Source organism: Leguminivora glycinivorella, chromosome 18, assembly GCF_023078275.1.
Source record: "Leguminivora glycinivorella isolate SPB_JAAS2020 chromosome 18, LegGlyc_1.1, whole genome shotgun sequence".
In the NCBI taxonomy this organism is placed as follows: Eukaryota; Metazoa; Arthropoda; class Insecta; order Lepidoptera; family Tortricidae; genus Leguminivora; species Leguminivora glycinivorella.
The window spans coordinates 60,694-77,505 of record NC_062988.1 but is presented as its reverse complement, the minus strand read 5'-3'; the positions used below and the strand labels follow the sequence as shown (position 1 = coordinate 77,505).

The 16,812-nt window shown below is 36.5% G+C and overlaps 1 protein-coding gene across 1 annotated transcript in view; it reads right to left on the bottom strand.

The window, feature by feature from the left end:
* The window catches only part of LOC125235716 (mucin-2-like), an 87,717-nt gene extending 71,873 nt beyond the window's left edge, over positions 1–15,844 (bottom strand). The window contains exon 1 of the mRNA XM_048142287.1: positions 15,764–15,844. The gene's annotated coding sequence lies outside the window, so the exon portion shown is untranslated. The remainder of the gene's footprint in view (positions 1–15,763) is intronic.
* Between the last annotated feature and the right edge of the window lie 968 nt (positions 15,845–16,812).

Genomic DNA, 16,812 nt, shown 5'->3' with positions numbered 1-16,812 from the left:
AAATAAAACTATGGAAACGGATTAAATCGCGTATAATGAATTTAAAATACATCCCGACGTTTCGAACTCTTTACAGCGTTCGTGGTCAACGGGTGACTGAGGAAAAATTACAATGTGCAAAAGCTACCCACATAGAAGAAATATTAATGAACCATGACCACAAATAATATAGATTTCTAAGGCAGGTTCACACACTATTAATAAAGCTAGTTATACAATATAAGTTAGTATAGTTATAAATTAAAGTGATTAAAAAGAAATGAATTTAAATTTGTAATCTGCTCAAAATGTTATAACCTGTTTAACAGGTAGTCAGGTACAAGGCGTACAAGTAAAGCCTGGCTAAAAGTAGACATATGACCACGGGTCGTACATACTATATACTGACCTGTCACCGCATACCTACAGGAGAGTAACATCGCGCTCGTACCAATATAATCATATTATATATCAGGTCAGGCTTTACAGATACAGTCATATTATTATGCCAATATGTCAGTGAACGCAAGTTTTTATTGACTACAACTTTAATATTTATATTGCAGCATGACATATGTCCTAAGCCATACAAAATGTCAACTATTTTAGTATGATTGCACCTGTAAAAGCTCCCCCCCTCCCTTCCCTCCTCCCCTTGCGTGAGTGGCCTTTCAGCCGCGCGTTCAGTTAACACGTGCATGTGATGCGTGTTGCAATGTGTGCATTGAACTATTATCGCGGGGGACGACAACTTCAAATGTCATAGTTACGAACTAATAACTACTTGTACTGAACTTATAGAATACAATACAATACACTACAAAAATAGGTGATGAATTATACCTATGTGTAAACTTGAACCGCAAACTCAACATAGACGTTGTGTTAGTAAATAAAAGCTAGAAACGATCAAAGCGGCTACCTCAAGTGGTCAAAGAGATCACCTTGGACGTCAACATTTGAATACCTCCCTAAGCTCAGGGTTCAATAAACGTTAAAAAAAATTTGCTCCGTTATGACACATGTAGCATATAATATCGCATGAATTTGGATTTAGACCACATTAAAAGCTGTTAAGTATATTCATCCAATAATATTCACATCTTTAAATATTGCACGTTCAAAAAACCACCCTGTAGAATAACTTAGTACTTAATAAATGCCCAAGACCGGAGTAAATGGAGAAATATGATTCGAGCCCTACACCCCAGCAGAGGGTAACAGGATGCAAAGACGAGAGAAGAAGACTTAATGAATGAATGTAATAATTCACAAACGAGATTTAAATTCGCGGCAGGCTTGTGACCTATAGCCATTGACCCGGCGTTGCTCGCATCGCATCCCACCAACAACTCATTCGTTACACGAACATGCGCGTAATTAAATCATTCCCAACATTCCTCCTTCAAGTGTCCGCGCATTATAAATACTATCTCATTAATGTGTTATGTTCTGTGCTTTAATTGAGATGCAATTATAATATGTAATGAATAATCAGAATCAGTAAAGGATTTAATTTGTCTTAGCTGGTAAATATTCCCACGCCTCAAGTTATGGCAGGACCGAAAAGACTGAAAATTTAATAATTATCTTGCGTATTTTGAGTATTTGTATGGTGACGGGTTGAGAATTGCACCACCCGCTTCTCTTCCGTGGGTGTCGTGGAAGAAGACTGCAGTGGGACTCGTTGTGACGTGGGTGAGGATGGGCTAGCAAACTGTTACGATTTAATTTTCTTTAAACTTCTACATTGCTAATTAGAAGTGTCACACAACTTGAGCGGTTTCATGTGATCTAACCACACCTTTTGGTAAAACAAGCATCAGTTTACCTACGCTCAACCAATTCGAATCCTAGGCCACTCTCGAACCCTGTCTTGTAGACACCGTGATTACGTGCGGGCTGCCATGGAATTCATCAATTCACTGTGAGAAAGTTCTACAGTGGCCTAGCTTGATTCAAATTGGTTGACAGTAGGTACTGTCAGATGCAAAAGTGCATGGCGAATTTATCAATGAATTCATTCATAATATCTCCATGCACTTTTGCAGCTGATAGTACAGTCGACTACAAAGAGATGTATCCACTTTTTCACCTTATTACAATGCAATAAGGTGAAAAAATGGATACATCTCTTTGTAGTCGACTGTACATGACTGTATGGTGAAACATGAGTTACAGAAATATATCCCGCTACTTAATATTCGTATAACTAAATGTAATTAGCACGTGTTCTCGGGTTATAATTTAAGGCCCATCGAGTATCGACGCCAACTTGATTGTATTTACTAATTTCATGTAAGCAAACGTCTCGTCTTCCCATCTGGCATCCGTGGACTTTATGCCGTTGAAATTAGATTCAATATTCAGTTAATAATGTGGGCGATAAAGTACTAAATATTGATTTACCTACATATGCAATCGGTCCATGATTACACGCAACACACATGTTCTATTAGTGTTGAAATTTAATAATCAGAAGATGGTTTTTAGCGGAGTCGACGTTTAAAAAGATGTGCAAGTGTTTATAATCGATTCAAGAATTCACTTCCAAAATTATTTCGGATTAAAAATTGCGTTGTTTTATCCTTCTTAACTCTTTTTTAAAAACCAGTTTGATAATATTCATTTTAGTATTTTTTACTTAAAACTCACAAACACATGTTGACTGGGAAGTCGTGAAAGAGCAAGCGCCATAGGCCGCGAAAGCTGCCCATCATTAGATCATTACCATATCTCCTAACACTCTTACACCGTGCTGTGTGTCATTGGTGGCGTCAATATTACTGCCGTACAAATTATCAACATTATTGATTGAACATTATATGCAATGGGAGCATTTTTTTTGTACATGATAGTTTGTAAACTTATTAAAAAATACGAATACGATGTGCTCAAAGGTTGCTAATATGCTAGCAAAGCTTACCTGCTACAAGTCACGCCCCCGGTAGGTATTAGGTAGTGAATGCGTTAATACATATGTAATCGACTTGTGCACTTCATACTACTAAAATGGGAAGAAAGTGCGCGACATCTTCTACCGGTAAGTCAAGTATTTCGGAACCATTTTACCCGTCCAATGAAACTACGATGGCTTTATTATCTTATCTATCATAATGAGCATACGACTTAATAAAAGACAAAAGTATTAATGTTTAGGTTTTATGTATATTTCTATATTTAAACATAAATGATAAACTAGTGATTTTTTCTTGACAAAAGACGACATGATGTAAAATGTATGTATGTATGTGCATGTGTTAGACTTCGTTTTATTTCGTGATAGCTGCCTCTTTCTATTGAACTCAAATAACCTAAAATGTATAAACAATTCTTCGTAAAATACGTAATCAATCTTAAATGAGTATAATGTTATTTCCCTGTCTCATAACCGTCTATTAAAGCAATTTATTGGAAGATTCAATAGCCCTAATACAGATGAACAATGAGCTATTGTGCTCGCTGGCCGGAGCTCGGAGTGGCGGCAATGTTTCCAGCCGACAAATGATGGTGCTTGTTTAGTATTCGCCTGCTCTGCTGCTGCTTGGATAATGTTGCTACTGGTTGTTGTAACCAATTTACTCCTACAATATTGAATAGTTTTAGGGCAAGCAACTCTAAAATCGCAAAATTAAGGTGTCATCTATCTTTTGTTTTTTCATGAGAAAACATCGTCATATTACGACAAATTATATTTATTAGCAACAGTTATATTGATTCCGAAGCTAACCCCTATGTAGAGTAGCATACCTAATTGTTATGGACATTATTTAACTAAATTATAAAAAATCATCAGTTTTATTTGACGGCTGATAATTTTTCATTTTTAGGGCCAAGGGCTCCAGTAAGTTTTGACACACCTTTTTCACGAATTCACTATTAGCGAGTAAAATAACAACGTTTATAAATGACAACATCACAGTCAAGCAATCAATATTGAATAACCATTATATATTATTATATTTGAAAAGTCAAAGGATAGATACGTAAATACCAACACTGATTGTTAATCGATTAGAGAAATCGAATAATTTTTATGAAGCTTCATTGTGATTAAATTGTAATTATTATGATAGCCATTGCATAAATCATGTTATTTGGATTGCAAAACGTAACGATTATGTGAATGTCAAGTGTCTGCGTGCATTGTTGAAAGACTCGTTGGAGATGGTTTGCGGCACATAATTGGCTGTGGTTTAACGTTCATTCACCTGCTCTGATGGTGATTGATCTAATTTATCATTTATAAATGAGGTGCACACAATAAAAACAATGCAGATGGTTTGGTGTACAAAGCAATATGCTGTAATTATTGGTATTTTACGAGTACATGTGTACTTAGTATATTTATTAGGGAAATTGTCGGCCACTGCACTGCACGGCATTTCGGCATACAGGATGTAACATTAATGCCGGTGATCCATTTAAGAGCATAACCGGTATCGAATAGCGGTTACGAATACCACTTCCTTTTTTTTAAATAAACACCATGAAAATTAAAGGTACTATAGAAGGTAATGTATAAGCCGTAGGATTTATCTTCGGCAATTATGTTACATAGTGTATGTGAGTGTGCACGGGGAAACGTCCCACTATGTCGATTGCTATAAAGCCGCTTTGTCAGTTTATTAATATAAATATACAAGTAAATTTCGCGTTAATGGTAACCGACAAAGAGGGACGTTTTACTAAACACACTCACATATGTCTTTAAAAGTTTAAACCTTCGAGATAGCAAAATGCTCGACTCCCAACTTATTCCCACCATTCGTCGGGTTCTCCTTTTAAATAATACAAAAGTACTAGCTAAGTATTGTTTAATGAATCGTTTTAAAACTTAAAACTGTATTGTTGACAAAGCAATTCTATCTTTCAGTCTAAAGTTTTGTCATTATTTGAGTAATTGTAATCTAATTACCTATCTCGAGCTCCCAGGTAGACTTACAGACTTACACAAAAGACAACATGAACATTAACAATACTAAATTCAGATCAGGCTCGTGGGAAAATAAGCTGATTCTTGAATAATGGAGGTTACCTTACCTGCTTCATTAACTAAGGAGCTTTGGTAATATTCAATGTTTCTCATGACCTTGTGTATGACATGAACGTTAATGGCATTAAGATGCTGCAGAGTACCTAAAATGCGGAACAACTTAACAATTGAATTATTTTTACGTATAGAACCCGCTCAGAAACCTAGTATTTGCGTTCCTTCGTTGTTGTTGTTGTTTTGGGGATACCCCCATTTGCCAGAATTTCATTTGCCATAATTTTATTTGCCATCCTATTCAACAATCATAATATTGTTTCTCATAACATCTTATGCCATAATCATTGTTTACTATATTAATCTAGTGCCAGAAACTTTGTTTCCCATAAAGTCAGTTTCCATAATGTCATTTGTCAGAATCATCGAAATCCGTAATTACCACATTCCATACCATCATTTGTCATACAAATTAGCGTCCAGAAAAGTCAATTTCCATAATGTGCTTTGGCAGAATCGAAAACTACTATAATAGGTACTAGAAGGACTAGAGAATGAAACTGCTATCAGAAAGTAGGTTAGGTTAGGTTAGAACTGTGACCCCCTGGAAAATGAAACTGCTATCAGAAAGTAGGTTAGGTTAGGTTAGAACTGTGAACCTCTGGAAAAGGAAACTGCTTGAAAAGTAGGTTAGGTTAGGTTAGAACTGTGACCCCCCGGAAAATGAAAATACTATCAGACAGTAGGTTAGGTTAGGTTAGAACTGCGACCCCCTGGAAAATGAAACTGCTATCAGAAAGTAGGTTAGGTTAGGTTAGAACTGTGACCCCCTGGAGAATGAAACTGCTGGAAAAGTAGGTTAGGTTAGGTTAGAACCTGTGACCCCTGGAAAATGAAACTGCTATCAGAAAGTAGGTTAGGTTAGGTAATAATATGGGCAATAATTAATATGGCAATAATTGCTTATGGCGTTTGAATATTCTATGAAACCATATTATTGCACTTAATAATATGGCTAACAAATAGTATGGCATTGTATGATTATGGAAGGTAATATTCGGATAAACAACGAGTATGTCATATGATTTTTATGGTAAACAAATCATTCGGGCAAATGAAATTCAGGCAAGTTAGATTCGGGCAAATGAATATTATGTTAAATGACTGTCGGGCAAACAATAGACAACCGTTGTTTTGACAACAAAACAAACCAAACGAGCACAGCGCGAATCTCTCGACCTACAGTAAACACGTAACCGCCGTGTTGATAAAGGCACTTAGTTATTCGCATGTCTATGTGTCATTTCACATTTCTTATAACCCTTCCACACTCTATGCTAACAAACATTTTGCGTTTAATCGTTGCAATATTTAAAAGTTGCTCTCATTGGAAATAATTTGTATATTGTTGTTTATCTACGGCCATTAAATAAGCCATCTAATAAATGCATATTGACTAGTCAAATCAATTCTTCAATCAATATGTTGACGGCGCATTATGGCTGAACTTTAAATGCCAACACTCATGTCTGACAATTTCATGAGGAGGCTATTGAAATTTGCAATAACTCATAGTTCTTGTAAAATTTAACAAAAAGGCTACTGCTACTGTGGCCTTTTAAAAATACATAGCTATAATTAATAATCTCAATTTAATACAACGGAAATACAACTCCATGGTGGAGTTTGGACCTAGACTGCCTACAGCTCAATGTCCCTGCTTAAACCGTAGACCTACGCTGTGCTTCGGTCAACGAAAACCAGACAGATACACTTATTAGATGTTGCAGTGACTGTAATGCGCGTGCGACCAAAATGAGATGAGAGCCAATCAAGTAGGAGCCGGCCCCGGCTGAGTGCGGGGTCGCTACGCTGCGCTATTGTACATATTGTAGTACAGTTCTCACGGAAGATGCGCGCGCGCGGCACACTTACACATTTGTCTCACTCGCGCTACTGTGCAACCTGCGCTGCGCTACGACTCTTACTTTTTACCGTCCACCCGCTAGCAGACGTAGCGGAGTGGTCAATATGATCACAGACATCTAGACTTAACCTTTATTACCTATGTAATGTATTCGTTTTGAAACTTATTGGGCAATAACAAGCAAAAAGCACAAGAAATGGACTCCGTGCCTCTTGATTAGCCATGTTCTACTAGTCATTTTATGAATATTAATTAGGGAAATCTATAAATTAAATTGGATAACAATTAGTTATTTTGACATATACACATGCTGAATATATGTGTATGTAGTCGCTATGTTATGTGGTTACTCGGTTAGGTTAGGTTACCTATTGCTACAAGTTTAAAGACAATATATGTCGCAATCATGTTAACTAATAGGAATTAGATATTTGGTTTCATAAACAGCAAGTACTAATGGAAACAATATTTGGCGTTCAATAAACCGATCAACTCGCCTACTGAAACTTCCGTACTAATATAATAGTATGTATATTTTTATATTTTTTTGAAATATAGTTATTTGATGTTTTCCTGTAAGTATGTATGTAAGTGCATGTAGTGAAGACGATATTATTTGCCAAAATTCTTTGTTCTAGGTCAACGGGAAGTCCATTATTCATCCTGATTCCCCTGAGAGTGTAAAATTATAAGTTTATGCTTTATGTATGTCAAACATGAAATAAGTATGACACGCCATAAATAATAGTAAACACGTCAATGACTGAAACTCCAGCACTGAACAAAGGATAAACAAAACCCGGGCACATCCTTACCCAGTGACCCACAAGTCCAGCCTGTCCGATATTGCGCCTCATGCCGACGCGGTAGAGTGCATGCACCACCGGGCGGTGCGGCGGCCACGCGACACGTTGCGCAAGCGCACGCAACATCTCCACTTTCGCTCGACCTCTGACATACTCGCGCTAAGATCGGTATGATCTATGCCTCTCTGACTGTTTTACTTTTAATTACACTTGTGTGCTATTTTGTGTGTATTGTACTTATGTACATTACACAATACACGTATAGTTTTATTATTGTATTGTATTGCCACCAAAACCTGAGAAGTTGCATGTGCTTTACCTAGCTACTACCCCTTTAGAGGTCGGGTGTGAGTTAATGTATGTTATGTATGTAGGTGCTTACGAGTATTATTAGCATATAATGTTAAGCGAATATATCGAAGTTCTTGTTGCTAGGCCTAAAATTGTACTAGTGTATTGTATTTATTTTTATTACATGCTCAACATACATTTATCGAAGTTAACGCAAGAAAATCTACGAAAAACTGTTGAGAATAGTTAATTGTAGAAAAGACCACAAAAGCAAATTTCCCCAGTCAAACCATAGACCTACACTGACGCTTCGGTCAATAGCGCTTTTGTTGGCGCAAGAATTAAATGTCGAAGAGCAGAAAGTATGTTTTTATACAAATGTTAAAAGGCAATTATCTAAATTTGAGTACTTGACGTGAGTTGCGTAAAGTTTGATGTTTCCTTACATAATGTAAAGTGCTTATGTTTACATATTGTATCTATGTTGTTATTGTACCGACGTAATTGGAAATTATCACCGTGTCCTCATGTTTAATAATATATGTCTGTAGGTCTGCAAACTTAAGGATAAGTTCCGTTTGTTTGTTTTTATTTTGCTATAAAGTGCTTTTCGTTTTATTTTGCTAAGTCATCACAACCAACAGTTAGGTAAAAGGAATGGTTCGCATTTTCTGGTGGATATGTTGTAACTTTTAATTTGATATTACAATTAAATTACTAAACAAATGATAACAATGCCTTCGTTGTTTCTTTTTTAATTAGTGCTATATTGTCTTCCTACTTCGCATTTGGCACTTGGCTCTCCTCTATGCTTTCGCTTTGTTTTAATTACGGCTATCTGCAGATAGCCGCTGGCCGAGTGACATGTGACGGCTTGTATACAGTCGTTACATTATTATATGCCAGTGTTATGATGATTCATTATTCGAGTACTATTGTTATGTACTTGATTAGGTATCTCAATATTTGTGACTTATTGATAAATATACTATTGACTTATCTGTATGTAGAAATCGTTTTTGTACTTCGGCACTACATCTTCACATTTTATAATATACTTGAGATTATTAAAAAAAAGGTAAAACCTTTATAAATATATTTAGGAGAAATAAGAAAATTATCCAACAAGATTGTATTTTTGAGAAAACGCGCAATTTTGAGTATTTATACGCTCTCCCACACATCACTATAGCAAATGTTGCGATAGCCAACCAATAAACCCTTATCCATCATGATGGATTCAACGTTGACAAAAGTTACACATAATTCTTTTGAGTGACAATGATGACTCAAGTTAATTTGAATTTAAATGGTCATTAGGGTCAGAGTGTGGATGTGGAGTGGCCGAGTGGCCGAGTGGGCGAGTGGGCGCGACCGCGTGACATTTCCACTTCGCTTCGCCGTCTAGGTTAACATCTATGTCAACGTCTATTTAATGATGTTCGAGATTTATGCTCCTGCCAAATTATCTGATTAGGAGAGCGAGCTATTCGACCCGACCCGACCACGACGCGACGATTCAAATATTGTTTTAGATGCGATGGGACTTCCATGAACACTTGCACGCCCGCAGCCCGCACCAATTGCAGTTACGAGTACCAATGAGTAAAATAGGGTCTTAATAGGTACTTTTAGCAATTTTAGCAATCGGGGCCAACTTATTAGACGAGTCATAATGGACTTAAGTCTTTTCTTTAATAATATTTATAGAATTCTTGATATTCCGATACTAAATAAACTAGTGTTTTTTGTTGTTTTCGTTACAAGGTTAATACTTATTAGGTAATTAAATCTTTTATACATAAATTGTGTGAACGATATGAATATTATTTAAATTCTACTGGTTTGTGGTTTGGTCCGTAATATTAAGTTACATAATGCTTACACATTTGAATCCTGTTTGTTGTTATATCTATTCACAGACGACGTCTTATACGAACACGTGACACAATGGAGTGGAGGCTAAGTATTATTCTATTGAGGAATACTTCTAATCCTTCCTATAATGGGGAATTACTTTCAAAACTTGTGTCAGGTCAGTGATATGGATAGTTCTTCCAGACCCTTTAGCACAACTTGCCTTGTCGCGCGCGAGTCCATACATCAAGCGCGACTTCAAGTATGGACTCGCCCGCGACATGGCAAGTTGTGCTAGAGGGGCAGTTGTACCTAAAATATCCAGACAGCTTACATCTAAGTAAGTTTAATGATTGTGTATTACTTACTTCGTTAGTGGCTTCTAATGCACAGTCGCAAGAATTTGTACATCTGAAGATTTACATCAATTACGTTGATTAAATGCCTATAATTTAACATTAAAGCTACGCTACTAATTTAACTGCCTAATGAAATGTGCATACTCGCAGGTATGCTAGTTTAATGTTTTCCCACGATTTGTTATGCAGATTAGAAATAAATGATGAAATTACTAGAATCGACACAAAATGCTAATTGAAATGCTGATTTCATATTTTTGTGCTTTATTAATCTCATAACCTAGATCCCAGACATTAGATCACAATGTATCGTAAATCTCTGTTTGATGCCTATAATTTCTATGGCACATGAGGAAATGACACGACATGAGGGCATGGTGTACGTCTCAACATTATATTTAATAAATTAAACGATCAACTTCATATATCATTTTGTAAATATTTGAACCCGAATAGATTCTCCCTAAGACGTAATTTCATACATAGATGGCATGCATCACTCTGTTCGCCGACCTACACGTTGCGAGGCTGGCAGCCATTCGTCTCTTCAAGCTTTCTGTATCGGTCGGCATCGGCACGGCACTCGGCATCGGCAGTCATCTCATCAGAGACAAGTTCATTACATAAACAGTTTATTTATAAACATGCAGTGGCACGGGTACGAGTATGTAAGTAAATAATTGGTAACCGAAAGTTATTTCTAGATCTTTTGTTTGTAAACATTTTTGCTACTTAATTTAGTTTCTATTTGTTACAATTTAGTTTGAGCTTTTATTCAGGCAAACTTGTATGAATTTCAGTTATAATATGTCTATAAGAAGCCCCGAATACAATTAAATCTGTTTTTTTTTTAAGACGTTACGGGAGCGAAAATGCTAAAATGGAAAGGAGTCCCCCTTTCAATATGGGAATTTCAGTTAAATATACTAGTGTTATTGACTAGATTTATCGAAAAAAAAAAATGTCAATTAAGAACAACTCAGTTAAAAGATATTCGAAAAAATTCCTCCTTCAAAACTTATTTAAACGGAACGAAATTTAAGAATCTGAATAGCAATGAAATAATCGGTGCCCGATTGATATTCCGAAATAATATACGCCGATTTTCGGTACGCCGCGCCGACAACGATTCGCCGACGTATTTTTTGGCCGAATAACAATTGGAAGATTCTCATTTCGCATAATATTCATTCGGAAACGGAGTCGGTAAGTAAAAATTTCATACGCCGATTTACTTTTCATCGAATAATCATTTAATAATTGTAAAAATTGGCCGACAAAAAATTGGTCGAAACACAAAAGGTCGAGTGATCATTTGGTAATTTTTTTTTTGGTGAGTTGGCTGGAACTTGCGTACAAACTGTTCTGCAGATTCAAAAATGTAGTAGTTAGATCGTTTATAGAGTAACATTTATTTCAACTACTTATTTATATTAATCATCAAGTTCTGATTCTAAGGATTGATTTTAGTAAATTACATATGTATTGTTATTTTCAACTCACCAAATTTTTACTTTAATTTTTTTTATTTCTAACATAATGTTGCCAGTGTATGTAAATGATTACCGCAACGAAATGAATTTCACATTATACATTGTTTAAGAAAAAAAGTGTCTATTAAGTGCGTAATTTTTTTACAACAGCGATAATTCATTCATTCGAAATTATTTTAACAATGTATAAAATGTGAAACGTTATTCGACAAAACGTGGCCTAAAAGAAAATATTACTTTGCTAAATGAAAAATGTCCAATTATAATTCGGATAATTTGCACAGAAGCGAACTGAACTTTATGCGAACCAAGATTCTACGTAACGTTATTCGACCAAAAGTGACAGCGACAGTTTGATTATTCTAAATAACATTCAGCGAATCGTTGTCGGCGAATCAATAATCGGCTAAAAAATTGTCGGAGAATCATTACTTAGGTAGCCGAAATAATCTGTGTCGGACCGTTTAGATTTTTTGGCTAATTGGTAATCTAAGATCGGTAATCTTGAGTATCACACCTTTTTTTGACGCATATTGAAAAAGACCGTTTTTAGAAATTTTTGATTGGCTCTAGCGTCTTTTAAAATAAAAATAGCAAAAAAATCAAAACGGTCCGACACAGATAAAAATAATAATAATCTATGTTGAAAAAATCATTGCTCTATCTTCAAAAACCAGGGAGAAAATAGTCGAGAGCGTTTGTATGGAGAATTGAACTGTATCGTATCGCCTTAAGTACACAAGTCATCTTATGTCAATCAAGAACTGTCGCGTTTGGATGCTTAAGTAATATACATACACAGGGTGCCCGGTAATTAAAGGACAACCTTTTAACCACCAAGAGGGCACCTTATACTGGTCCAGAAAATCGACTTTAAGGTTTAGTAAAAGTCGCCTGCACGGGAAGCATGGTCGCGCGATAGACGATAAAATAGCAGGCCGTCCCTATCGCACTATTTGTAAGTGCGATAGGGACGGCCTGATATTTTATCGTCTATCGCGCGACCATGCTTCCCGTGCTGGTTTTCGAGATTTTCACACTTTTTAAAATTTTAATACTACCTACCTAAAATTTTAAAAAGTGTGAAAATCTCGAAAACCAGGCGACTTTTACTAAACCTTAAATGTCGATTTTCTGGATCAGTATAAGGTGCCCTCTTGGTGGTTAAACTGTTGTCCATTAATTACCGGGCACCCGGTATAATACATATAACACTTGAGGAACTTTCTGTGTTACATTTAAGGTAGGTAATAAAGGACGCTTTTTTTATCTTGAATATTTGAAGGTAATTTTACTGCACTGGTCCGGAAATACCTTGGCCAGTTATGCGAGTGGCTTTGTATGAAGACGTCAGTCTTTACTACGTGCATGTCGTTGTGGTGATGTATGAGCGGGGTATTGTGTTGCGAGCCGTATCTCGCATCGCGCATCCTCATGCTAATGGCCCGCTACTAGTCTTCGTTTAATGAGATCGCGTGTTTCTAGGGTTTTTCTCAATTTGTTAGTTTCCAAAAACAGCATATTATTTTATGTTATTTTTGATTAAACTTTAACAAGTGATCCCGTTTTGAAGTTTCTTGCTTTGTTTTCATAGGTAATTTTCCCTAATTCCGTAGTTAAATTCAGTATTGATTACTAATAAAGGTGAACTATGTATACCTTAATAAAATGGTGTTTGTTTTTATTGTTCAAAGTCACTTATTACTAAATTAATGATGATATCCGGATTATCATTTGTAGCAGCAATTTAGTCGGCAGCAGTAACGCAGTTGCAGTCTGAATGCCAACAGTAAGTTTAAAGGTATATCTAAAAGATGGCGAAGATAGTCGATAGTCGTCGAACTCACTTTTCCTTTCCCGACCTTTGACAGTGACTCGTCGACTACCGGTTTGGCGACCTCTGCATTCCCTTTCATCCAGACTAGGGTGAGGTACGGTAAAACGACGGTACAAACTAAATCTATGTGAAGGAGTGCCATTGAAAAATGTTGTGACGAATATGTATCTTAAATAAGTACCTAATAAATTAAATATTAACAAATAGGTAAAAATATAGCTGAAGGACACAATCGTAAATTAATCAATCAACATAAGAAATATAAGACTATTAATAAAAATCATAATTTATGACACAACAAATTAAACATATAGGTACTTACTTAGAGGAATATTTAACAAAGTGTGTAATGGATAGTGGAGTATCTGATTAGTGAATCCTGCTCGACTTGAATTAATTCTCATCGACAATGACCACGTCACAGTTTAATATCAGTTTACCTGCAGACGGATCCAGTTATTCAGCACTCGCGGCGTCCCTGGCTAAAGGTCACTCAAGCGCCCCTAACACATATCTCACTTGTCTACCGCCAATTTCTACTTTAATGGTTTATCTTAAAGTACGTTTTTCAATCGCTGGTATGTGTGATACGAGTTTGCTAACTAAGCCACACCTAATGCATCAATCGGTAACCATAGCGAGCGCGTAAGTATCGATAGTTGTATTTTTGAATATAGTCTTTAATACCGGGGAGTGACGTTGTTTTTGGACTGATGATTGCAAGTAAGATATGAGTTTGTGATAGGTGATCGATGTGTCAGTGCGTGCGCATCTCTCAGCGCAGCTCATAAACACTTATTGTGGTTACATTTAGCATTGGCTGGATTGAAACAAAGGGTTGCACAATGTGTACAAAATAAGTACATACATTTTCGGTTATATTTTGAACATGTGTATATACATTACTATTTTTCATTATACCTCTAGTTGTTATTAGTTGTAGGTAGGTATTATGTATTACCAACATAAATTGGCACAAAAATATATGCTCTGAAAAGTACGGCAAAATGCTGCTAAAATTACACGTAAGTACGAAAGTATCCGTTGACTTTGTTTTTTTTTGTAATAATAAACATAAAAAAAAAAAAAAAATATTATAGGACATTCTTACACAGATTGCCTGAGTCCCACGGTAAGCTCAAGAAGGCTTGTGTTGTGGGTACTCAGACAACGATATTTATAATATACAAATACTTACATACATAGGAAACATCCATGACTCAGGAACAAATATCTGTGCTCATCATACAAATAAATGCCCTTATCGGGATTCGAACCCGGGACCGCGGCTTAGCAGGCAGGGTCACTACCCGCTAGGCCAGACCGGTCGTCAAATATAACAATAATACCTAAAGGAAAACTTTAGTTACACAATAAGTCTTAATTATTGTGCACTTATTCAGTTTCCTGACGGTCAAGTAATCTGTGTCGGAGAATATAAACGATGTTTAACGAACAGTCACCACGTTTCATAACTAATTGGAGACGATTTGCATACGTTACATGTGTACTGTCAATTTATGGTTAACTATCAAAAATTAATAAGTACACATACTTTACATTTATATCGATTTGTTAGCAATTTAAACATTAAGATCATATATGATTAGTTATTTATATTAGATTTTGTGCCTACTGCCTGATATTAAAAGCTTAAGACATGCCCAAGTGTTGTCAATTTACTAACACATTTGACCTAATTCTAAAAACAAATAAATTAAAGTAAATAAAATGGGAATGAGATATTATGTAAGTCTCAAAAGTGGGTAAGATGGAGTACGAAATTAGATAAAATAGGCACAATGACGGACGCGTTGATGTCTATTTGATGCGCCGGCACCGCTGTTGCGCCGCCGACATTCTCACGCACTGTTTTGCGTATTTTACGACTTCACATTATTTCGTCAAAATATGCAATATTTGCAAGATTTTGAGCAAGGGAACGTAAGTATTTACTTCTGTAATTTATAGAAATGATCTAAATGTATATTTTTGCTGTTATTTTTATTTTTCGAAAAAATTTTTTTTTTCTTTTTTACGCAAAATTAACCACATATAATATATTTCTTTTCCATTTTCTATTAATTTTATTTTATATATTTTTTAATAATTCAGAATTGTTTTTAAAGCTCTTTTATTTAATTAATTTTTATTAAACCTCCTAAATTCAAAACCGATAATTTCACCATCAATACCTACTCATCCGAAATCATCCTCAACTCACCTTAATTACAAAATAATAATTCACTGCACTGCACTAGACTCCTCTCGGGTCGCGGTCGCGGCGCGCTCTCGGGGCTTCGGCGCGAGACTCGCGCGGCAACGCAGTGAAAGTGCTTATATAGCTTCGTGTTCGCGAGATGAGCCGAGGATCACTCAAGCCGACAACTACCCTAGGGTGCTACACCCCAAGGGCGGTGATGAGCCGAGGATGGCTCCAGCCGACAACTAACCCAGAGCGCTACACCCCAAGGGCGGTGAGGAACCGAGGATCAATCCAGCCGACAACTACCCCAGAGTGCTACACCCCAAGGGCGGTGATGAACCGAGGATCACTCCAGCCGACAACTACCCTAGAGCGCTACACCCCAAGGGCGGTGATGAACCCCCTAGGGTGCATCCTTTATTGACCGGCCCTCACTTTACCACAGGTATACAGTTAGACGGAAAGCGTCAAAGTTTCAGCCCAGAAATATTATACCTCTACATGCTCCGGTCCGCAAATAAGAAACAATCAGATCACATGTAATTCAATATACATGTCATCTATTTACTCGTACATCAGGCCGAGGTGTGTCATCTAAGGACTATTATTTCCAGTCAACTTTTTGCAATAAAATATTTGTTCTCGGGCACCGGAACGAAACAGAATCCAGCTTAGTTGAACCCGTTCCCTCCCGTGCTATGCTACAATGTGTACCAATGAACACGATTGATTGGTATCAAACACACACGTAGCGTAATTATATCGAGTAGAACTGGAAAAGCACCCTTATTATAAGCAGTGTTAGCCATATTTCCCCTTAGATCCACCCACATTATTTAGGGGATATGATACACATCCAATCACACCCTATCGCATCAGAGATGGGTGTAGGCTGGGGTAGTATTACCTGCACAACTTTAACAGAGTGGTTGTGAAAACGTTCAGAATTTTCAGGAAAGGGACTGAACGGGAGCTGGTACCGATACTACTATGTTTGGATTTAAATCTAAATATGAATGTATGCTCGTAGATGACTTACCCGTAGTAGGTTATATTATCCTTGTCTT